This window comes from Anomaloglossus baeobatrachus, chromosome 1 (genome assembly GCF_048569485.1).
Source record: "Anomaloglossus baeobatrachus isolate aAnoBae1 chromosome 1, aAnoBae1.hap1, whole genome shotgun sequence".
Lineage (NCBI taxonomy): Eukaryota > Metazoa > Chordata > Amphibia > Anura > Aromobatidae > Anomaloglossus > Anomaloglossus baeobatrachus.
This window is the reverse complement of record NC_134353.1, coordinates 875,812,664-875,838,438: the sequence shown is the minus strand read 5'-3', so window position 1 is coordinate 875,838,438 and position 25,775 is coordinate 875,812,664. Positions and strand designations below refer to the sequence as shown.

At 45.1% G+C, this 25,775-nt stretch overlaps 1 long non-coding RNA gene across 2 annotated transcripts in view; it reads right to left on the bottom strand.

Moving 5' to 3' along the window:
- Nucleotides 1-1,100: 1,100 nt before the first annotated feature.
- LOC142301603 (uncharacterized) overlaps nucleotides 1,101-25,775 on the bottom strand; it is a 438,325-nt gene continuing 413,650 nt past the window's right edge. For both annotated transcript variants that reach the window (XR_012752844.1, XR_012752843.1), the window contains exon 3: nucleotides 1,101-1,299. This is a non-coding gene — a long non-coding RNA (uncharacterized LOC142301603). The remainder of the gene's footprint in view (nucleotides 1,300-25,775) is intronic.

The following is a 25,775-nucleotide window of genomic DNA, read 5'->3' as shown; positions in this document are numbered from 1 at the left end:
AAGAAACCCAAGGCACCGAAAATACTCCTTCATACTCCTTCAATACTCCTGATGTTTTTATTGGTCTCTTTATGATTTTTTTTTACTTTGTAGTCATCTGTTTGTATTACATATTTTGCTGGGGGTGATGACGAGAGGAGATAATGAATGCTAGGGGGGAGGGGAAGAGATGATAATGATTATCTCGTCTCCCCCTCCCCCCAGCAGTCATTATCTCCTAACCCCCTTCCTCCAGCAGTCATTATCTCCTCTCCCCTTCCCCCAGGAGTCATTGACTCCTCATCCTACCCAGTCCCCCTCCACCAAAATTTTTATAACATACCCTGAGCGCTGCTGAACCAGATTTTGACAGGCAAAAGTAGCGCTCTGTAAATGTGCTGATGTGTGGATTTACTGCAGCAGCCACACGGTAATATCGCCCGGTGCCTGCCTGCAATGGTTCCTGTCTTCATGCTCAGCTCCGGAAGGTTAGAGAGAAATGTGTTATGTACTACATGGTACGTAAGCACCCCTCACTCAAGACTAAGAGATTAAAGGTACAGACCACAAATCACTGGCAACCGCATCCCGATCTATAAGACAAGCCAGTGATTTGACTAGAGCTGTATGTGTGCCCCACCCCCGGGCCGGTCATTTCAGAACAGTTTAGCCGAATTCTAATTCCAATAGTTCTAATTAAATCACCGGTGGCTGCGGCTTGTCTTATAGATCAGGGTGCAGTCGCTTGCCCATGCCACGCGTGTTGGCAAAAATGGCTTGGCGTGTCATAGATTAGCCATCGCTGTTCTAGGATGTGTTAAAAATATATAGTCATATAGTAAAAGTAAAAAAAAATAACCATTATTTTAATATGGATGAATTTTTATCAGTGGATTTATGACACAATTCATCATTTTAGATTTCGTCGAAATGGGTAGACCAATTTATTCTTTTTCCATATATCAAACAAAGCATTTTCATTCATTACATTTTCCCAAAAAGTTTTTGTTTCAGTTAGCATTTGGAAAACTAATTCAGGACTTGTAGCTAACCACGAATTCAGAAGTTAATCATGTCCTACCTTGTGGAGTCAGCCGCGGTGATTGCAATCAGTGGAGGGATCCTCAGAGCGAGAGACGTTGGCCGCTGCGGACTCTCACAATCCGGCTTTTTATCCCATTCTGCTTGCTCTGCCAGTCTGAATGCCAAAGGAGGTAGCTGTATATTTCTACAGGAAAGACGGCGAACTAAATATGGCTCCATTTCCTCAGGAATACCATCATCTTCTTCCAACTTGGAATGAAGAGCCTCATCTGACACCTAGTAAATATGGAAAGGATGATCAATGAAAAATAAAGTATAGTTTTTTTCCATTTACTATACTCCCCTATTTCAAAATCTACAGACTTAATGGCTCTACATAGCTCTGCACTGTCTTAAAGCTCCACTTTTTGTTTTTATTTTATCACTAGAGTGGTGTTTTAAATCTAAGTCCTCTGTATTATACTCACCTCCTGCCGTCTTCTTCTGTTATGGCCACCAATGGTTTCTGGCAATTTATGACCTGAAGGGCAGTTCAAGTGTTTCATGTCACTTTTCAATACAAGTCTATGAGAGCCTAGTTCTAGGCTCAATCTAAAGCGGGCTTTACATGCTGCGATCTTGCTAGCGAGATTGCAAGCAATCGTACCCGCCACCGTCGGCAGAAATCGCTGCCCGTGCCACACAACCTTGCTAACACCCGTCACACGCACTTACCTGCTCTGCGACGTCGCTCTGGCCGGCGAACCGTCTCCTTTCTAAGGGGGCGGTTCGTGCGGCGTCACAGTGACGTCACACGACAGCCGTCCAATAGAAGCAGAGGGGTGGAGATGAGCGGGACGTAACACCTCCTTCCTTCCGTATTGCTGGTGGATGCAGGTAAGGAGATGTTCGTCGCTCCTGCGGTGTCACACCGCAGGAACGAGGAACAACATCGCTAATAAACAGAAAACGATTTTTTATTTCAGGACGACCTCTCCGCGGCAAATGATTTGACCGCTTTTGCGATTGTTTAAGGTTGCTCAAAAGTGTCACACACTGCGATATCGTTAATGACGCTGGATGTGCGTCACAAACACTGTGACCCCGACGATAATTCATTAACGATATCGTAGCGTGTAAAGCCCGCTTAATTCTCATAGACTTGCATTGAGATCTTGTGACTTAACTTTTGACTTCCAGCCAGTCAAAAGTTACGTGCACAAGATGGTGCCACGGAACTGGAGCAACGCCGGCAAAGGTGGAATCGCCGGACGGTTAAGGGGGCTTTACACTGTAGCGATATCGCTAGCAATTTGTAGCGATAGCGAGCGTGTAAGTAGCCGCCCCCGTCGCGCATGCGATTGTTTGTGATCGCTGCCGTAGTGAACATTATCGCTACGGCAGCGTCACACGTACTTACCTGGTCGGCATCGTCGCTGTGACTGCCGAACAATCCCTCCTTCAAGGGGAGAGGGACGTTCGGCATCACAGCGACGTCACCGCAACGTCACACAGCGGCCGGCCAATCAAAGCGGAGGGGCGGAGCTGAGCGTGATGTAAACATCCCGCCCACCTCTTTTTTCCGCATTGGGGCCGGCGGCAGGTAAGGAGACGTTCCTCGCTCATGTGGTGTCACACACAGCGATGTGTGCTGCCGCATGGGCGATGAATCACAACGCTAAACAACCCTTACCGATTTTTGAGTTTGGGACAACCTCTCCATGGTGAACGATTTTCACCATTTTTGAGGTCGCCTAGGGTCGCTGGTCAGTGTTACACGCTGCAATATCGTTATTGACGCCGGATGTGCGTCACTAACAATGTGACCCCGACGATCAAACATTAACGATATCGCAGCGTGTAAAGCCCCCTTTAGTGTAAGGGTTCTCTCACACTTGTGTATTATAATAAAAATCGGATTGCATTCATGCCATTGTTATTCAATGAGTCAGCGCTGATCTGCAATTTTGTTTCCTCAGCTGTATTTGGCTTCAGGAAAAAAAAAATCACAGCATGCTGCATATGGTGGCATAAAACATTTGAGACTCGCCAATGCAAGGAAAAAATGGATGTCACATTGACCATCCAATTTTTACCATTCTGAAGCACAGAACACTGTAAATGGTCCTGTAAATGATTGTAGAATAATATCTGCTGAGAAAAAAAGCATGTTATATGGATGTGGTATGGATGCTAGGGGAGAGAAAAAATTGCACTCTCATGACATATGGAATGCCAAACGGGTTTCACTCGTCCCACTTTTCTGGATGAGAATGGGACTAATTTTTTTATTCGAAAGTGTGAGTGAACCCTAGGACAGGGGTAAAGGGACTCAGATTTAAAGCACGATTCCAGCCCTGAAAAAAAAGCCAAATAGCTGATTTGCTTTAAATATAGTGGATGGTCCTGTTAAAAGATTTGTATTTGAACGTAAAGGTGCCATTTGGATTCAACTGGTTTTACATCCCTGATGGCAGTATAGAGGCACGGGGCAGGTTACCACTGTGCACCGAGCAGTGGCGCATGAAGGCGCAATTGTGTCCATTTGGATCTGCAGAGCTGTGTCTGGCAATGCATTGCTGATTGCAAATTCCCAAAAATTAAGAATCACACAGTGCCACTTTGATTGCAGTTGTGGCTGTTCCTAGCCAACTCATGCTAAATACCATATATTATTATACTGATACATCCCATGACTCTATTGATAAATGTACAAATTATTATTATTATTATTTAAGGGCTGGTCAAGGATTTAAATTTTAATGGCCTATTGGTAAAGTAACTTTGCGTTTTGTTAATTGGGGATAAAAAATTTGAAACTTCTATTTTGCAAGCATTATTACATTGGAAACTTCTCAGCCTGCTCTCGCTTTTCCTGACTGTTCATGGAAGAACTTGGAGAACTTAGCCAATGCGACATCATCTCGGTCAAAAAAGAAGCCTTATGACTGGTAAGTGTAGGAGGACTGAAGCACCAGGTTGGTGATACGGTTGACTCCAGCTTCGCTGTCCTGGTGGTGGTTCTGGCAGATCTGTGACCTCATGATGATTATAGTGGTAGTAGTAGCTTCTTTCACAAGGAATAAGATGAGGTTCTGGAGATCAGGACGAGTCCGGTGGGTCTGGCACAGAGAACCCCTATTCCGTTCAAACATTGTTGAAGCAAGAAGTAGGATCTCCTGGATCTCCTGTGACTCTGATCTGCTACTGTTGTTACTTTGCAGCATAAAACTTTCAATATCTGATCAGTGGCGGTGCGACAGCCATCATCATCTCCAAACAACTGGCTCTGGTGCTGGCAACAGACATAAGCACTCAGATGCTGCTGGAACACAGCAACTCCATCTTTTCTAAAGTAGCCATGGCAATTTAATATGAATCCAAATTAATTATATTTAAAGAGTATAAAAAAGCGCTCTAGCACTTACAGGCAGACAGTTGCTACCTACCTGCCTGTTGTGCTTGGTGCCGTTCACCGCCGGCACAAAGTGATCACAAACCACACTTGTCAGCAACACAATGACTTCATCAACAGAGTGGAGGCTTCTTTTCCACTCTGCTCCATTGATGAGGTGGGACAGCTAATGTCATGCTTATTAGCAGCCGGCTTCCCATGCCTAACTGGGGGAGCTGTCTTTCAATCAGCATGACAATGGCAGTGACGCCTGTCTACAGAGCAAAGTGGATGAGAGAAGCCACTGATCTGATGTTGCGAGGTCAGCGGACACAGTTGAATCACTGGCAGGAGCAGTCTGTGACACCTCTGTGCTGGCGAAGAACGGTCACGGGCACAACAGGCAGGTAGGTAGCAAATTATTTTTGGTTAAGTCCTAGATATACCCTTTAGCAATATTAATTTGAATAAGGGGTGGATCTGCAGTACCTGGTCGTGTGTCAGACCCCCCCGATTTCAAATTGTAGATCAATATCCACCCCATTAAGTCTCAAAAGTACTAACAGAGTCGTGAAAGAGAAGTATATCATGACATTTTTGGTGGGAATTCTAATTCCTTTTTCTGTTCCTTTGCTGTTATTTTAGTATACCGACTCGCAATACAATGAGGACCTTTGACGTGGATTATGATCTTACGTATTTTGGCCACAATATTGACAAATACCTCGTATATATTACATATATACAGCAGATGAAATAAGTATTGAACACGTCTCCAACTTTTTAAGTAAATATATTTCTAAAGGTGCTATTGACATTAATTTTTGTCATCAGATATTGGTATGAACCCATCAAATCCACACCGGCAAAGAAATCAAACCATAGATGTACATAAACTAACTTATTAGTAAAACTGAAAAATGACACAGGGAAAAAGTATTGAACACGTTTATTGAAATGTATTTAATATTTCATATGCAGGGTTTCGTTGGTGATGACCGCTTCAAGATATTTCCTGTATGGAGAAATTAGTTGCATGCATTGCTCAGGTGTGATTTTGGCCTATTTTTCCACACAATAACTATTAAAATCCTAAAGGTTTGGTGAGATTCTTCTTTGATATTAAGTTCCTTCCATACATTTTTTATTGGATTCAGGTCAGGTTATTGGCTCGGCCATCCTAGCAGCTTTATTTTCTTTCTCTGAAATCAATGACAGTTTTCTTGGCTGTGTGTTTGAAATCATTGCTTGCTGAAATGTCCACTCATGTTTCATCATCATCATCATCATCATCATCATCATCATCACAGTCCTGATCGATGGCAGCAGATTTTTTTCAAGGATGTCCATTCATCCTTCCTTCAATCATATGAGGTTTTCCATTGCCATATGCTGAAAAACAACTCCACACCATGATGATCCCACATCTAAACTTCACTTAAATGCACTTGAACATTCTTTATGTTTATTAGTGGAGCCTTGCGTGGTGAGCGTGCATACAGGCTATTGGGGTTGAGTGTATAACTTATTGATTTCTTTGAAACAATCTTTGTGTAGCTCTTAGCTCTTCATAGACAGTCATTGGCTCTTGGATAACTCTTTTGATAATTTTTTTTACTCCTCAGTCTGAAATATTGCTGGGAACACCTGGTTATGTACTGTTTATGGTGAAATGATGTTCTCTCCACTTTTGCATTGTTGTTCCAACAGTGCTCACTGGAAGCTTCAATAGTTTAGAAATTCTGTAAATAATGCCATCAGTATTTTTTTTACAATAAGATTGTGAAGGTCTTCAGACAGCTCAGTAGTTATACATACTATGAGATGTTTCTTGTGTGGCTTCTTAGTAATGAGGCACCTTTTATAGGTCATCAGTTGAACCAGCTGATATTATTTTTCACTAAGTAGCCGGATTGCTTTCCATCTACTGATAGATTTTAGCAGGTGTCATGACTTTCCATGGCTTTTTGCACCTCTCTTTTTTCATGTGTTCAATTCTTTTTTTATCTGTCATTTCTCATTATTACACATAACTTAATTTATAGGCACCTATGGATTGATTTCTTTGCCTGTGTGGATTGGATGGGTTGTTACCAACATCTGCTGAGAATGTCATGCTAAAAGCACCTTTAGAAATATATTTACTTAGAAAATTGGTGATATGTAAAATACTTATTTCCCCCACTGAATATAGTCTTTTGTGTTCCCGAAGTTTGTACTCATGAATGTTCTATTGTGATCTAGGGTCAGGGAGAACTCATGGCCACTTACATCTCATCCATTCGCACTCCCCATTTTGGCCAACCACACAGTATCCTCCCCTAATTGCAAAGATACTTCTCCTCTACTACTCATGAATTCTCAAATATACCCAACAAGAGCCAACTCATCATTTCATTGTCAATTGCTGCAATATTCCCATCGTACCTCTGTTGCTCCTGCTAGCCTCCAAAATCAGTTGGGCCGGCATGCTGATTGTTTTTTCTTTCATTGCTAAATGAATATTATTTGTCATACACTGCACAGGCCAAACAGGAGACGCAGGGGCTCAAAGGTTGGTGCCTACTATGCTAATTGGTAATCCGGCACTGGATATGTGGCTGTGAAGGCCAAATGCCAATGAGAGCATCCCTTTTTTGGCTTTCTGAACGAGCAGTGCTCTCACAGGTCAGAGCTCTATTACCATAATGTTAGGTATTACTTTAATGTCCTAGTATCACTATTAGCAGATGGAAGTAGCATTTTACAATCTAGGCCTGTATTATGTTGTAAGGTCCAATGTATCTTTCTGTTTCACTATAATAACGCTTTTAACTATATAAATTATATTATATTAATGGAAATGTTACAACCAAGATTTATAATAATAATTTGTTGTTTTATTAGCATCTAAAGGAGATTAAACCTATCTCTTATTATAGACTTATTAATTACTGACACCATATGCTGCTGCTTTCATATTTCCGAAGAACCTAAATTACATTCGTAATTTCCTCACCCCATCCTGGGTCAGTAAGAGGCAGCTGAAGAGCAAGCTTGTAAAATGCACTATATGCCTTCAATTCTCTTTACTATAGTTAAAGTGAACCTGTCAGGTGCAATATATACCCAGAACCACAAGCAGTTCTTGGTTCATATTGCTAATCCCTGCCTAACTATCCCAGGCTATTGTAGCATACATAAAGAGATCTTTAGAAAAAGTATTTCTAAAGATCCTTTATGATATACTAATGAAGTTAGGGACTAGTCGCAAGGTCATTGTTTCCCCCAACTAATCCGTCCTTTTAGCATGTTTGCATGCCCACAGGGGTGTACTAACATACTATTCAATGCCCATTGCCCATCAGCAGTGACGCGTGTACCTGTGTCCGTGTCACTGCCGGGTTTAGGGTCAATACGTATGATCAGAAGTCCTGGTACTTACAATCATGTGCACTAGACCTCTCTGAAGCCAGGACACGTACACCCAGCTTCATAGTGTGCATGACCATAAGTTGTTCTGGGTGCATATTGCACCTAACAGGTTCCCTTTAATAGTTTCAGGTGTATTCATTTGTTTTAACTAGTATTAAAGGTAAGTGAATGTGCAATATGCTCAGTGAGACCTGATATACAGTGCACGATTCATTCTGTGACGTTCCGTGGATGTCCAACATGAAAGCACATTTCACAGACAAATTCTAAAAACCTGAGTTTGATAGCCGTTCCTATTTTAATGAATTACTACTACGTGCTGTAGTTACGTGAATTAATTAATTGCATTTATGTATTTGTAACCACAATTGTCTAAAGGTACCGTCACACTAAGCGACGCTCCAGCGATCTCACCAGCAACCTGACCTGGCAGGGATGGCTGGAGCGTCGCTACACGGGTTGCTGGTGAGCTGTCACACAGGCAGATCTCACCAGCAACTAGTGACCAGCCCCCAGCCAGCAGCGACGCGTGGAAGCGATGCTGCGCTTGGTAACTAAGGTAAATATCGGGTAACCAACCCGATATTTACCTTGGTTACCAGCGCACACCGCTTAGCGCTGGCTCCCTGCACTCCTAGCCAGAGTACACATCGGATTAATTACCCGATGTGTAGTCTGGCTATGTGTGCATAGAGCAGGGAGCCGACACTGGCAGCGTGAGAGCGGCGGACGCTGGTAACGAAGGTAAATATCGGGTAACCAAGGAAAGGGCTTCTTGGTTACCCGATATTTACATTTGTTACCAGCGTCCGCAGAAGCCGGCTCCCTGCTCACTGCACATTCAGTTGTTGCTCTCTCGCTGTCACACACAGCAATGTGTCCTTCACAGCGGGAGAGCAACAACTAAAAAATGGTCCAAGACATTCAGCAACAACCAGCGACCTCACAGCAGGGGCCAGGTTGTTGCTGGATGTCACACACAGCAACATCGCTAGCAGCATCGCTGTTGCGTCACAAAAGTCATGCCTCAGCAGCGATGTTGCTAGCGATGTTGCTTAGTGAGACGTGGCCTTAAGATTGATAGTCTACGTAAGGATTTTTTTGACACGTGAAAGACAAAAAAGGTTGTAGAATACTTTACCCAATATTACTGTATTGTAAACCAAAAAAGATGTTTAATGGATGTCCTTCTCAAAATCTATGGGTGTGAGATGCCACTTTATGTCTTTTCTCACAGTTCTTGATAAAATATAAAGTTCAAAAAGCTTCAACAATATCACTGTCCATTTGTTATGAAACGAAATTACTCACACATGGGAAACAGAAAAGGGGAATTCGCGGGTGCACCCAACTGGTGACTGTACAGACTACAGAACTTAGCTGCACAACTAACAGCACCGCTTCAGACATGGCTCCCTACAAGGCCATTAAAGGTCTTCTCGTGCCTCCTGAGGGATGAAAGGGGAGGCTGCAAACTACTGCCTACGAGGGGAGAGGAAGGGGTACAGAAACAAACAGAAATCGTACAAGAGCTAAACTGAAGCAAGTACAAATAAGCTGAAAAGAGAAAGGGGCTGGGAAGGAAAACACACAATCAGCAGACACTCAACTGATGTTTTCTTCTCAGGTAAATCCCAAATATAAAGAGCTGGAAATCCCTGGAACAACATTGAAATAAGCGAACAAGGACGTGCAGTGAAGGGAAAACATATCTCCACCCAGGCTATGATAGGTGAAACCAAAACAGGAAAATGACAAACACGTGAAGAGGATAAAGTAAAAACATTGTTAACAGAAACCATCAGCATTAGTACTGAGAGGAAAAGGACCATAGCGAAACAGGGGATCGAGCATGGCGCAAGAGATCACTGGATCAGATCCCGAAACTGAAACAGGGCAACGTATTTAGATTGTGTATCCAAATTATATAAGTCGGGCTGAAAATCCTGATTGGGAGCCGTAGTTGCCTTGGGATGACGCTGGCCAGTGTAATACGAAAATCTGAAGGAAGGAAAAGCCTGGTTCATATAGAGCATTATATTGCATTATAAAAAAGCATTGCACATAGGTGGTGATCATAATGCATAACTTGCATTCTTATATAGATTAGGATTAATTTAATTATAGAATTTAATTATATAGAAGGATTAAAGAACTATATAACAGAACTGATTGTCTTCTATGTGTAACATCCATGTATGACTATACTCCAGCCACATTAGCCATGTTTACTAGGCGGCACTGAGTTAAGGCCACGGTTGCCACTAGGCAGCACAAGCATTGTTGAGCTAAGAATTAGTGTTATGACTGAACCCTAATACTCTCAAGGGGATGGACACAGGGGAGATGTAAAGCCAGAAATCCACAGGTCTCAAAACAGGCCTAACCGTTATTTATCCCTGCCTGACAGAAGAGTTTGGCACCTTAAGATCACGTAATGGTCCCCCCACTTGTCGCCGGCTGACCATGAGTGTCCTTAACATCTCCCTAAGCTATAAACCAAAAGTAACACAAAAACAACAATAAACATGAATGAAGTGCACACAGGCAGAGGGTGGGGCACAGGGCTAGAAACTTGCAAAGACGTCGTACAGGAACGATGGAATACAAGAAAACAAAAAGAATAACAGAATACGTGGAAACCCTCAGAAACCTAAATGAAAAAAAATAGGAGATAACTTGGAAGGGATTCACACAAACTGCAAGGAATAGCAATAGCAATGTCTCAGTAAGAAAATCTTAACCAAGGAGACAACTTTCCATATAGAAATATAGCCAGACCTGAGGCATGTGAGTAGTAAGTGTAAATAGCCCCTCCCAAAGTGTGACTAGGAAAACAAAATGAGAAAGTGCACACACCTGAATGAAACATGAAAGGAACAGCATAGGAAAGAAAGACGAGATCTTTCAATAATTAGACCAACACAAAACAGGCTGTGGTCCAAACAAGATGGAAACCAATCAACAACCAGAGATCATCTGTTTGAACCCCGGACTGGAGCCATGAAACTTAGATCTGCTGAGACCTGTGTTCTTTGCACTTTCTGCTTTGTTCTCACAGTTTGGTGGTTACCTTATTATTTCTCTGCTGGATGCAGGGGCAGATTCCCCTGCTACTTAAAATTTCAGCAGCCCATGGTTGCCACTTAGAACTTTGCTGCTTCTTCTGTTGGATTTAGTACCTGACCCTGGCTTGATCTCTGACTACCATCTTGCCTGACGATTCTGTCTTTGTTTTTGGATTTTCTAGTTTTGACTCGGCTTTCATGACTTTCCCTTGACTACAAGTCCTCCTGACTGGATTCCAGACTACCTACTACTGGCTGTGACACTGTTTTTTCAGGGGAAAGAAGAGTTGGGCATGTTGAAATTGAGCATGGTCAATCTTTCTATTTTAATGGGAGATAAGCTATCACATGAGGTGCTTTGCAGAGGCTTACTCCCCTAACTCCAGTAGAGTTTGCAAGTATATGGGTTGTTGGAGATATGAGAACTTGTGGCTGGCTGCATCAGCATCTAAACGAGAACTAGCTATTTATCTAAGATTCAAGCTCGCAAAAGTGTACAGGTTCAAAGCCATACTTGCAGATTCTAATTCTTTTGATCCAGCCATTGGGGAACCAATGCAGAAAAAACTGTCTTTGGCAAGAAAATCACTTCTTTGTAAAAGGATGGTCAATGGTTGCTTCCAAAGAAAAGGAGACAGATGCCAACTACACGGGATGCCAAAAAGCAGTAAATGATTGTAAAGTAGACCAAGTAGAGGAAACATTTTACCGTGAATCAAAACAACTAGAAGGAAGAATTTAGAATTCTAAAAATTAGAATTTTCTGCTTATAGCATCCTGGGTATCTGGCTACGTAAGTATCAATATGCAGTAAAACTCCTGAAAAAAAGTCACAATACAAAATTAGTAGAAACTTATGAGATATCCTAGGATCTTTTTGGGAGTAAACCATGAATGACTTCTTTATTGTATGGGCAAACTACAGTCTTATGCATCGTAAGTATCACTGATTGATTAGGATCTTATGGCTAAGTTCAAGCCTAATAAGAAAATGGAAAAATATTTAAAAAACTTAAAAAATATATATATTTTAGTTTCAAAGAGTTCACATTTAAAAAAAATGCTATATAATTTAAAGAAAATAACATAAGCATTGAAAAAAAAATCTTGAAAATAGAGTGCACCACTACAATACTAAAGGATAAATATTGGCTGTTCCCCAGTGCAGTGAAACAAGAGAGACAATAGAGGAGCGGATTATGTATTTTCTTGATGGTGTATTGCCATGGGGTTTCTTGGTCTTGTGTGTTTTTGTTGTTATTTTTTAACTGTTTTTAATTAATTTTTTGATACTGATTAAAGGTTTTTGTATATATTGTATTGATCAGGTGTGCTCCTCATTTCATGTGTAGTGCCTTTCCGCTCCTCTATTGTCTTGAAAAAAATTCTTCTGAATGTTGATTCAGTTGGTCAACACTACGGATCAGTAAAGAAAATTGGTCCTTTTAGGGCTCCCTCATTCATACTTGAAGGACAAATTTTCCACCCAGACTATATAACTCTATGCAACTGTATCACAGTTTAAAGTACAGTTTTCAATTACCTAATTATCTTTGTTTTGGGTGCAGCATTAGCTAAATATTTCTCTCATTTTCTGGCATTACCGGCATCTTCCATCTCACTGGTGTAGTGCTACATTCCGAATCAGAATAACATCACAGCAGAGTGTAAAACAAGTGACCTATTGTTCTGAATAATTTTGTTAAGAAATATAATTTTAATTATTCCGGGAGACTGACTTTTTGGATCTGATTAATTTAATTAATGGTCTCGTTGCCTAGTTAGAAATAAAACAATGTGCAGCAGACAAGAAATCTCTGTTTTGGGGTTGTCTCTACTCGAATACAACTTGTCATTTAAAGCAAGTTTTAATCTTTCTAATTTTTTTTAATCCAAAATGTTGAGCAATGTGAAGAAAAAAACTTAACATTTTAAAGCAGGTAAAATAAGTATCGAACATGTCCCCAATTTTCTAAGTAAATATATTTTAAAAGATGCTATTGACATGATTTTCTCCTCAGATGTTGGTAACAACCCATCCAATGTAAACAGGCAGAGAAATGAAACCATAGATGTTCATAAATTTAGTGATGTGTAATAATGAGAAATGATTCAGGAAAAAGTATTGAACATGCTTACTTTAATGTATTTAATACTTTGCACCAAAAGGCTTTGTTGGTGATGACCGCTTCAACACACTGCCTTTATAGAGAAACTGGTCTCATGCATTGCTCAGGTGTGATTTGGGCCCATTCTTCCACACAAACATTTTTCAAATCCTGAAGGTTCTATGACCTCATTCATTGAACTCTGAGCTTTAATTCCTTCCATATTTTTTATTAGATTCAGGTCAGGTGATTGGCTGGGCTTTTCTAGCAACTTCATTTTTGTTAATCAAGAATGTCTTGGTATATTTGTCTATTCATCCTTCCTTAAATTATAGGAAGTGCCGTATGCTGATAAACAGCTCCACACCTTGATACTTCCCACCTCCAAACTTCACTGTTGTTTTTGGGATGATATGCATTGCCATTTGGCCTCCAAACATGGTGTGTACTTTGGCATCCAAAGAGTTCAATTTTGGTCTCATCTGAACAGACTGTCTTCTTCCAGTATATCACAGGCTTGTCTAAGTGTTGTTGAGTAAACTTTGATAGCAATTGAACATGCTTTTTTTAGTAGTGGAGTCTTAAATGATGACCATGCATACAGGCCATGGAGGTCGAGTGCATTACTTCTTCTTTTCTTTCAAACAATTGTACCTGATGATTTCAAGCTTTCCTGTAGCTCTCCACAGCTGGTCACTGGCTCTTAGACAACTCTTCTGATAATTCTTTTCACTCCTCTGTCTGAAACTTTGCGGGAAACATATGGTTATGGCCAGTTTATGACGAAATTATTTTTTTACTGCTTTCAGATTGTGGCCCCTACAGTGCTTATTAGTACCTTTAGTAGTTTAGAAATTATTCTGTAATCAGCGCCATCAGTATGTTTTGCAGCAATATGGTTGTCAAGGTCTTGAGACATCTCACTGGTTTTACCCATCATAAGATGTTTCTTGGGTCACTCCTTGGTAATGAGACACCTTTTAATAGGCAATCAGTTGAACCAGATTATATTAGTTTTCACTAAGTGGCAGGATTGCTTTCTAATTTCTGATAGATTTTAGCTAATGTCATGACTTACCATGGAGTTTTGCACCTTCTTTCTTCATGTGAGCAATACTTTTTCCCTGTGTCACTTCTCATTATTACACAGAACTTAATCTATAAACATCTATGATTTACTCTGAAACATCAAAAAGGAAACATAGCTTGAATAACCAGCCATGGAATATATAAAGGCATGTGACTATTCCAATGCAGTCACCAGCTAGCTTTTCCTTGCTCCACTCAAGTTTATTGACAGGTCTCTCCCAAGTGGAACAGGGTGGGAAGAAATTGGCTTGAGGAACACTGTAGACCATTGAAATCGCTCCCTATAGTTCCTGGTCAAATTTTCACAGAATGTTTTAATCTCAAATGACTCAGCAGGGATTTTTCTTGTTCATGGATCCCTAGGCTTGTATGATTGATTTTGATCTGTGACCCTGATATTTTTTTTACATGTGCATGGCTACAAAATTCCTTGATGAGGAGCTAAAAAAATGAACAGCTGCATAAATTGAGTTCCCCAGAGAGATAGTAAGAGAGCTGTTTTTTTTTTAGTGGTGGTTCTACGCTTTGACTAACCTTTTCAGGGCAAAAGGTTGGGGTTTGAGGGTTTTTTATGAGAACTACATGCCCTCAACCATTTAGCAGAGATGGCTGTTCTTACAATTAATTTGTCATCAGATTTCACATATTAAGTTGCATAAGTGATTACCTAGTTCTCTTAAGGCCTGATGAGGTTGGTGCACTTACAGTACTCTGGAAATCCATGTTAAGATGGTTGTGTAATCCTGATATTAAAATGAACATTTTATGTTTTATGAGTCCAGCTAAAGAAGGAGAAAGCTCATGAGTACAGTATATGTGTGTTCAGTCTTTACCCACACATAGCTTGTTCTAAGCAGTGTGAGATTTCGACAGTAGTAGAAGCAACAAGCATCTGTCAATCAGGCTTGGTAAGCAGAGATTCAGCTGCTACAAATTTGACTGAGGCGCTATCAATCAGGCTCCTGTGTTCTGGTCTGTTTCCCTCTCCACTGAGCCACAGTCAGGTTTGGTTGCTGTCCTGGTTCTGAACACTTCGTTTGTGTATTCACCACTAAAGAGACAATGACAGTGTGTGTAATTCCAAGCACAGGATGGGGGCGCGGTCTGACTGCAACCAATCAGAGATGTCGGAACCTCTGGTGGGCTGGCAATTAGGGAATATGTATGAGGGTAATGAGCAGCCTTGGAAGTAGTGTTACAGCCGTGTGAGAAACTGGGTATAACACTTATAATCTAATCCCCCCTAGTCCTTTCTACTGCCATTTGAAAGCACAATATTTGGGTGCCCATAGACTTATATGGATATCGGCATTTGGCATTAGGAAACATATTCAGGATTGATTCCATTCCCAAACCATTTTTTTAAAAATCCGGTTAGATCGCCAATCTCGAATATCTGCGGATTTGCCCATCTCTAGTCATGATTTCAGGATTGCTCTTGTGATACATTAATAATGATTCCATCCCATGTTTAGTGTTAAGGAAATTCTGAAAACATATCATATTGGAGGCTATGAGAACTTAAGTTTGGGAAACACTGGTCTATCCCTAATATGGGCTATCAATATCAAATTGCTGACTCGCAGCACTGCAATAGATGAGGTCATTGAAAATGCTGTCTCCTTTATTGCTTAATAGGCACATTATGTAGTGGATGTGCCTGTTACTGCTGTTCTCTGCAGCTCAGTGAATGAGACTGGGCTACAATAGCAGTCACAGCTGTTACATAATAAATGACATTTTACCTGGTAAATGTGCTCTCCACTCAGCTGATTGTGGAGCATGCCAATACCTTCACTGATAACCTAAGAATAGGCCACTATTATCAACCTGTAAGAAAAACCTCTACCATAGAGTATACAATATCTCACTCCCACCTGGTGCAATTTTTTTAAAAAGATATATGACAGATTCCCTGTAATAAGTGAGTGCGAATATGAATATGCATGGGCGCCTTCATTTACAGTCTGTTTCTGTGCTACATCTGTATTGCTTTTTACATTCATAATGATAACAAATAAGCTTAAGACCATAGCCCATATATGAGAACGGGCGCCCTTTAGTAAAGATGTTACTCTATCTAACTTTAAGGTGCACAGAGCCTTTTAAAATCTACCCTGACAATTAGTGGCTGTTGAAGAAGAAAGATGGAGTGATGCTGGGCAACAAGCAGGACCAAAGAAAATCAGAGCACTGAAACTTGGAACAGACAGCTGCTGAGAAAAACCAAGGGGTGTGCCCATGCAACATGCACCAAATGCTCTGAGAGGGGATAGGAAGTAGCAGTGTGACGCCCTGGCAAAACCAGGTAGTCGCAGATAGGCCCTTGCACAACACCATCCCCCACTTAGGAAACACACAGCTGACCTGAAACCCTAGTCACCCCCCCTTAGGGAAAGATAGACACACCAGTGGGCGGGACCAGGCGGTTGGACACGCCCACCCAGGGGTCTAGACAGCTCGGGGCGGGAAAATAAGCAGTGAAGTTTGGAGTTCAGTTGGAGAGGAGTGTGGGCTGGAGGTAAGTGTAGCTCCAGCAGAGAAAGTTCAAGTTGAACGGTACCAGGGTTGGAGCCCTGGTACCTTGGCTAGGAGGCAGACGGTGGTCTCCATCAGCAGGAGACAGGAAGATGGCTCGGCAGAATCGAGATTGGCCGGGACAGGGTTGTAGCCCACCGGTACCGACACGGGGAACCGACCCGGAAACCGGAGCACAAAGGGGGGTACTCAGACCCTGAAGCCAGGACCGGAAACAAGCGGCCTGGTTAATTAACCAATTGAGGCCAGGACTAGAAGTCCTGTCCCACCCAAAGTCCCTCATAGAAGACAACAGCCCACCGATAGGGATAAAAGGTCACCGCCAGGGCCCATAGATCCCATGGGCCAGCATCTGCGGGCATGGCTCCTTAGGCCATATCCAGCCGGGAGCGGACTCCTGAGTTCCAGACTAGGAAGTCTACCTACACAAAGTCAGTGCAGAGGAAAAGGATAGAGACCACCAGTCCGGGTGGGGGACCCGAATGCAACCGGCCGCGGCGCCGGCCACCAGCACCTTGGTTTACCAGAGACTTGTGTGATTTATTGACTGTGAGTAATCAAGCACCCCCTTGCCATTGCTATACCCTGCACAGAGACACTGGGTCCCGGGGGAGGGGTTAACATCCAGCTGCCACTACATCTCCCCCGGGTGCCCCATAACAGCAGCGGTGGTGTCCCAACTCACCCCACACCGTGGGTGGCGTCACAAACTTAATACGGCCTACCCCGTACATCTACGTCCCCCCATTTATTCGGCACACCACGAAACTTGGCGTCACGAACAGGATACTTACCCATCCACTTACCTGGTGGAAGTGCGCCTTGGACAGTCAGCGGTGATCCGTTGAGAAATTTTCAGAAGTCACCATTTTTGCCGCCATTTTTAGGCGCGAAAACTGCAGCCCAGCATCTTCTTCCCCGAGAAAAGGGGGCGAAAGCCGAAGCCTCGCCCCCTGGGAACACGACCGGAAGGTGAACCTTGAGGTCATAAAACTAAACTAACAAGCCGCAAAAAGAGAGTGTCGGCAAAAGACCAAGGGGGGGGCGGGTGAAGTTTCTGCAACATGTGACTGAGCAGATAAAGGGCAGGGACTCCAGGACCCTGCCACCCTTCTCGTTCCTGGATACCAGCAGTGCAGCATGGCCGACCCGTCTGGCAAGCCCGCAGTGAAGGAGCCAGTGCCCGGAACAGCAGACTGGGTAGAAGCCCAGACGGAGGGTATGTGCCGCCGGATCCAGGCGCAGGCGAGCTTTCTGCTCAAACGATGGACGGCCGAGATGGCGGAGTTAGCTGCAGCCGTTCGGGCCTATGAAGTGGAGACAGCCTCGGAGGAGCGGGTAAGCAGCCCATGCCCCTATGTCCCCCAGGGACCGGCCAACCAGGCTGAGGGGTCCGGTCTGCCCCTACCCACCATGCTGCCTCCCTCGCCGCCAGCACCTGTTGCTGACACCACACTCGGTCCGCTGCCACCAACACCGGCAGCGGTACCCGTTCCGTCTGCCCGCGAGGACCCTTCAGCGGAAGCCGCCGACAGCGGGCCCAGCACCTGTACCAGCTCCATGCCAGCACACAGCCCGAAAGATGTCCTGTCCGGTCCCGGAGAAGAAACGCCCGTGATGACGACGGCCCGACTGTACCCGATCGGAAGCCAGCACCGCTAAGGACACTGACTGCTACCAAGCTCCCGGCCTCGGCTGAGGCACAGCAGGGATGCACCTGCAGGGTAGCAGAGCGGGCCATGTCACAGCGGGGCCCTCCATTGCCAAAGGTACCGGTCGTAGCCGGCACGGAGGGACTCCGGCTGGGCCCGGCCCCCGTGCAGGTTGAACCGGAGCAGGCAGCAGAAGCTCCATATTGGGAGCGGCAGTGGCGCCAGCTGAGCAAGGAGATTGCCGCCCGGGAGAAAAGGAAGGTGGAGGTCCTATCCCGGACCTACAGCGAGAAGGACCATCTGAGGAACGCCACTTTCCAGGTGAGGGGCCCGACGTATCAAGGCCAGGTCCGGCACTTTAATCCCCAAAAGGGGTGGGGCTTTATATATGAGCCGGGCCTGGAGGTCAAAATCTTTGTATCCCGGAGGGACGTGGCCCCTCATCTGCCTGTTGGCCACCCAGACCGGGACCTGGAGCCTGGAGGGTTGGTGACATACACCCGGCATTGCGGAGAGAGGGGGTGGTTTGCACTGGATGTGAAGCGATGGGTGAGCGAAGGAGAAAGGCACTACCTCCGCCCCTCTCCACCACTCTCCAGCCCTGAAGAAGGTGTTTAGGTAGTGGTTCCTGGCTACCTCCAGTTTAAGTCCCCTGTTGGGACCGTCTACAGTTCCCGTGTTGCAGTTAAAAAGACAATGGCCGTGAACTTGCAGGCCAACCCATAAACTATTGGGTCTTGTAAATAGTCCCTGACCAACCTTCTCACCTGCCGCAGTCTCTGGAGAGGCTGATTGGAGGATGGACCTGCGGTAAAGTCGGCCGAGGCCCTGTCACCACCAAAAACGGTGACTACCCTCCGGGTCACTCAGGGGTCCCCTGGACGTGGGGGCCTTGAAAAAGGACTGCTGGGTAAGGAACTTTTTACCCGGCCCATTTGGGCAACACCCGGACCTACCCTGGACTTGGGCAAGGGGTGCCAACCTATGTTTTAGAGGTGGCATCAGGGCTAGGTTGTTTTGGGTGGGTGAGGTGAGAAGGACCCGGTCCGTCCCGTCCCGGTTTTATTGTGCAACGTTTAAGAAAAATGCCTCCCGTAAGGGAAGAAACCACATATGCTTGAATGTGAATATGTTAGTATACTTGTAAATCTGTTTTACCCTTTTCATCTTTTTCAGTCCAGTTCAATAAATGTTGGTGGTCGGACAGCCCGCAGATGGTCTGTATTAAACCAAGGGGGCATGTGACGCCCTGGAAAAACCAGATAGTCACAAATAGGCACCTGCACAACACCATCCCCCACTTAGGAAACACACAGCAGACCTGAAACTCTAATCACCCCCCCTTAGGGAAAGATAGACACACCAGTGGGTGGGACCAGGTGGTTGGACACACCCACCCAGGGGTCTAGACAGCCCAGGGCGGGAAAGCAAGCAGGGAAGTTTGGTGTTCAGTTGTAGAGGAGTGTGGGCTGGAGCTAAGTGTAACTCCAGCAGAGAAAGTTCAAGATGAACGGTGCCAGGGTAGGAGCCCTGGTACCTTGGCTAGGAGGCAGACGGTGGTCACCGTCAGCAGGAGACAGGAAGACGGCTCGGCAGAACCGACGTGGACCAGGACAGGGTTGTAGCCCGCGGGTACCTACACGGGGAACCGACCCGGAAACCGGAGCACAAAGGGGGGTACTCGGACCCTTAAGCCAGGACCGGAAACAAGCGGCCTGGTTAATTAACCGATTGAGGCCAGGACTAGAGGTTCTGTCCCACCCAAAGTCCCTCATAGAAGACAACAGCCCACCGATAGGGATAAGAGGATACCGCCAGGGCCCATAGATCCCACAGGCCAGCAACTGCAGGCACGGCTCCTTAGGCCACATCCAGCCGGGAGCGGACTCCTGAGTTCCAGACTACGAAGTCCACCTACACAAAGTCAGTGCAGAGGAAAAGGATAGAGACCACCAGCCCAGGTGGGGGACCCAAATGTAACCGGCCGCGGCCCCGGCCACCAACACCTTGGTTTACCAGAGACTTGTGTGATTTATTGACTGTGAGTAATCAAGCACCCCCTTGCCGTCGCTATACCCTGCACAGAGACACTGGGTCCCGGGGCAACCATCCCTACCCATGGAGGGGTTAACATTCAGCTGCCACTACATCTCCCCCGGGTGCCCCATAACAGCAGTGGTGGTGTCCCAACTCACCACACACCGTTGGTGGCGTCACGAACTTAATACGGCTTAGCCCGTACATCTATGTCCCCCCATTTATTCGGCGTGTCTGCGAGACCCCCGAGTCCGAAGACCCTCAAGCCACCCCCCTTAGGAGGTCCGGATCCAAGCAGCGGCAGCTGTTGGCACGGGGGCGGCACAGCAGCACTAAGGGACAGGAAGTGGATGTCATGCAATGAGCGTGGCAAGTGCATTCAGACCAACCGAGGTCTGACACACAACAAAAAACAAGCCTAAAAAACACCACAGACAAGAGGGAACATGGGGGACACAATAACAATGGTGGGCCTTGGGACTAGTGAGAGGGTAGCTGGGCACCTCCTAATCTCACCTGACCTGTTCCTACTCTCCTAGCCAGTCCCTATGCAGTCTTCCCCACTTTCACCAAGCAGCACCCTGGATCCCTAAGAAAGGGACTGGTGAGGTTAACTAAATCCACAGCTGCACTAAAGAAACTAAAGGGCAGGGAGACAAACAGGCAATAAAGAACCAAAATGGAGAGGATACAACTTCAGGAGAATCGACTGCAGCTTCCTTCCTCCAAGGCAGCTTTCGCATAACTGGTTTGTATAGTCAGCAAAGCTTGCTGGGAGACCTCGCTATTTAAGCACAAGGGAGTGTGACTACAAAGCAGGTGCAGCTAACCTCAACTGCAGCAGAGACTGCTGGAGAAGCTGCCAACAGAAAACTGACATTAACCATTTAGGTATCGAAGGAAACAAAACCACATTTAAATGTGGATAACCTGATAGAGATAAGAGGCTGTCACTAGTCTCCAAAAACAGGGATACGACTGTGACAGTGGCAACATCAAGGGACAGGAAGTGGCAGCATTAAGTGACAGGAAGTGGCAGCACCAAGGGACAGGAAATGGCAGGTCTAAGGAAAAGAAAGTGGATGTAGTGCCCCACGGGGCAGGCGGTGAAGCCTATTTGTTGCTGGGCCATTTCAGGTCGGGTCGGGCATTGTCATGGGGTGGCCTTGCCTGGTTTCGTTGCCCCGAGGTGCACAGTTAAATGGTGGGGGAGGGAAGCGGGGTATTTGGAAAAGAGTTTGTTGTGACACTACCTGTGGTATGCAGCCAGTGGTAGCCACCGCTGCAGAATTCCTCTCCGGGGCAAGTGTTAAGGCAGCCGGGATGGTGTCGCTCCCCACAGGCGGAGCAGGCCCCAGGCGGATGATAAGGGTTGTAATGACCATTGGTGGCCAAGCGCTGGGCGACGCCGCTGGTAAGGATGAGCCAGCACAGTCTCTGCGGGTTCAGGGTGTAGTTTACTCACAACTTCAGCTGCCAGCCCGGTCACACTGGTCACTGCCGTAATGGGCTCCGGTCACTCCCAGATCTCGTAAGGGGTCACACCGGCGTTGTGAAAAGAGAAAGCGAAAGAGTGTCCTATTTCTAGGGTGTCCCCCTCCGCAGTTAGGTACCCTGGCTGAGCTCCCGCTCCAAGCCACCAGGTCCAGCAAAGTCCAAATTCTCCAGAGATGTGTTGCCAGAACTATGGTCCTGACGGGTCTGACTGGCCAGAAATAGATAACCCCGGCACACAATGATGAAAAAATTTGAAATATTTTATTTTATTCAGTTTTTATTGACGTTTCGGCGAAATGCCTTTTTCAAAACTAATTCAGCCTGAAAATTTGTTTTATCTTGTGAAATATATCATTGGACTTCATAAAGGATTTATCTCAAAAGGCACAAAGTGGAAAATCCTAGTGAGGATATGTGGTACAATTATCGCTAATAAGATAGCTGTGCCTTGGGAGATCAGTGGTGGAGTGGGTCTGACTGGCCCTGATGTGCATGTGTAGTGCTTATTTATACTCTAAGTGGAACCCGACGCCCAGGTAGCTGGCTTCAGTGACCGGGAAGTCCATGTTTGTATGCCCCCCCCCCTGCCTACCCTGAGCCAACCCACTCTGTGTGAAGGTTCCTAGGCTGTGTGTAGTGTGTGAATGTGGAACACCGGTGATTAACCCCCTCCTTACCTGAGATAGATACTGCACCCTGATTGGGGTGCCACAGCAGCACTAAAGGACAGGAAGTGGCAGCACTATAAAAGTGCTGGGAGTGGTGCATAAGATAACCCTGGCTATAAGAAAGCAGTTGACGTTTTGCTAAATGCATTAGAGGCAGTAGATGTAGCATCAACGGGGCACTGTAGGAAGTTGCAGAAAGCAGTGAAGAAAGAAACTACCTGAAACAAGGTGCCAAAGTTGTAGAGAAGATGGTCATTGAGACAGCAATAAAATGGCACCTGAATGCTGTTCACTCATTGGAAAATTGTAAGGTAAATCCTGGTCTTGCATTAGAGATCCTAATGAGGTGATAGAGGAATATGTTGATGATCTACTGTAAATTGTGTTGCTAATGCTACTGCATTAAAGGACTTTTACCACTGATCTCCAAGAGTATTGTTCTTCTTTTGATGGAGATGGAGTGTCTTATCCTTTGTTTTCAACTAAAACGATACAGATGTCAGGTCACATACAGCCTATGACTACATTTGATCTTGACACTTCCATACTTCAAGTAACGTAAAATGTTAAGTTGTGGCCAAGTGTTAAGCTTATGCTGTGCCACCCTATCGCCTGTAGTATTATACTTCATTGTGGGTTTAGCAGAAACCCATTTCCCTGACCCTTGAACCAGATACCCAACCACATGTTTGCTAAAAATGTAGATGGATCATCACCCAGTGTTAATGAAGAAGGAACTAACCAACAATGGACCTTCTCGGTCTAAAGGCCGCTTTACACGCAATGATATCGCTAATGAGATGTCGTTGGGGGTCACGGAATTTGTGACGCACATCACGACTCGTTAGCAACATTGTTGCGTGTGAAACGCACGAACGACCGTTACCGATCAAAATTACTTACCTAATCGTTGATCGTTGACGCGTCGTTCCTTTCCAAATTATCGTTGCTGTTGAAAGACGCAGGTTGTTCGTCGTTCCTGCGGCAGCAAAAACCGCTACGTGTGACACCGCAGGAACGAGGAACATCACCTTACCTGCGGCCGCCCGCAATGAGGAAAGAAGAAGGTGGGCGGGATGTTCGTCCGCTCATCTCCGCTCCTCCGCTTCTATTGGGCGGCTGCTTAGTGACGCCGCTGTGACGCCGCAGGAACCGCCCCCTTAGAAAGGAGGCGGTTCGCCGGCCACAGCAACGTCGCTAGGCAGGTAAGTATGTGTGACGGGTGTAAGCGATGTTGAGCGCCACGGGCAGTGATTCGCCCGTGATGCACAACCGACGGGGGCGGGTACGCTCGCTAATGATATCAATAGCGATATTGCTGCATGTAAAGTGCCCTTAAATGCACAATACAGCTTCAATTTCAGATCCAAAATAACAAGATCCAAAAAATCAAGAAAGTTAAGAAAAGAAAAAAGAGTTTATCTTGTGGAATACATTTTAATTGCTGCATTGCAACGGACAGAAGGATTCACTCCCAGTCCTGCGCTATTCATCGACTATAAATGAGGTTTCTCAGCCACTTTAGAACAATGTTTTCTATGCACTTTAGATAATTTGGTTTGTGCAAGTGACTGACTTGTTTACCTGTCATGGCATTAACGTTGTGCTAAGCTGTACCTGGGTGATGAATTGCATTCATTAGCCCGGGCCGTCATTCTTTAGTTACATACAGGCAGGGTGCGCTTATTGTAAATTGCCTGAATAATGTCATTGAAGGAGACACTTAAAGGTCACTTGGCTCTGCATACAGGAAGGTGGGTTGTTTTAGGCTAAGATAGTGGCTAGATTAACTCCCTCTGCATCCAATTATTTGCTTGAAGCCATTAAAAATGACCGATGCAGTGCATTTTCCCAATGCTTTGCTAGTTGCCTATTGAATAAACACAGACGTTGATAAACCCAACCACTTTGCTTACCTGGCAGACGCACTAGTGAGTTGTAATGATTAGCTCCTGGATTTGTACACAGCTGGTGTAATAAATGACCAGTATCGCTAATGTATAATAACCTATATTCTTTCAGTAATATTACATTTGGAATAATGCCATTTTATAAAGTGCAATAAAGAATAATCTCCAAGTACCAGAAATTGACTCGTCTTATCAACAGTTTCTAGTGGACTTTGTGAAATGGAGCTGAGAGCAGGTACTTTATTGTCATCATCAGCCAGCCTTAAGCCCGCTTTACACGCTACAAGATATCTTACGATGTGTCGGCGGGGTCACGTCGTAAGTGACGCACATCCGGCATCGTAAGGTATGTTGTAGCATGTGACAGCGACGTGCAATTGCGATTGAACGAAAAACCGTTCATCGCATGCACATCGTTCATTCCTGACGAATTGAACGTCAGATTGTTCATCGTACCCGGGGTAGCGCACATCGCAGTGTGTGACACCCCGGGAACGATGAACAGATCTCACCAGCCTCCTGCGGCTCCCGGCCCACAATGCGGAAGGAAGGAGGTGGGCGGGATGTTTACGTCCCGCTCAGCTCCGCCCCTCCGCTTCTATTGGCCGGCTGCCTCGTGACGTCGATGTGACGCCGAACGTCCCTCCCACTCCAGGAAGTGGACGTTCGCCGCCCACATCGAGGTCGTATGGAAGGTAAGTATGTGTGACGGGGGTTAATCGTTCAACAAAAAGAACGTGCCGCACATACGATGGGGGCGTTGCAAATCGCATACGATATTGTATGAGAAATTGCAACGTGTAAAGCAGGCTTTAGGCCTCTGTTATACGTGGAAAACACACATGTTTTTCAAGGAAGTGTGGAAGGTGCATATGGCCCCCCCTTGTACCGTGATATTGGCACACGTGTGTTCTACGTGTGCTATCCATGATAGCACACGAAAATCAGGAAATTTTTACTCAATTGTCCCTGACGTTGCTGTCCGTGGTGCTGATGTCTCCGGCTCTGTTGCTTCCTAGTCCGTGGTGCAGTGAATATGCATGAGTATAATGAGCGGACTCTGACGCAAGTGACAGCAGCGCCGAAGACATCAGGGCTGGAGACAGGTTCAAAAACACGTGTTTTCTCCGCTACTTGTCACTTTGATCACATCACATTGCTGCCGGAGAAAAACAAACTGTTCTGATGTGGAACACACGTACATGCGTATGCTCCACACGGACACATGATCTTTGTGAAAATACTGATGTGTGCGCAGAACCAGTGAGTTTAATAGATCTGCGTATATCCATGATTCCGGTACATATGAAAATGACATCATACATAGCTGGCTCTACCATACTCGGGTGCTCGGTACTCGTAACTAGTGATGAGCAACCACTACCATGCTCATTGGTT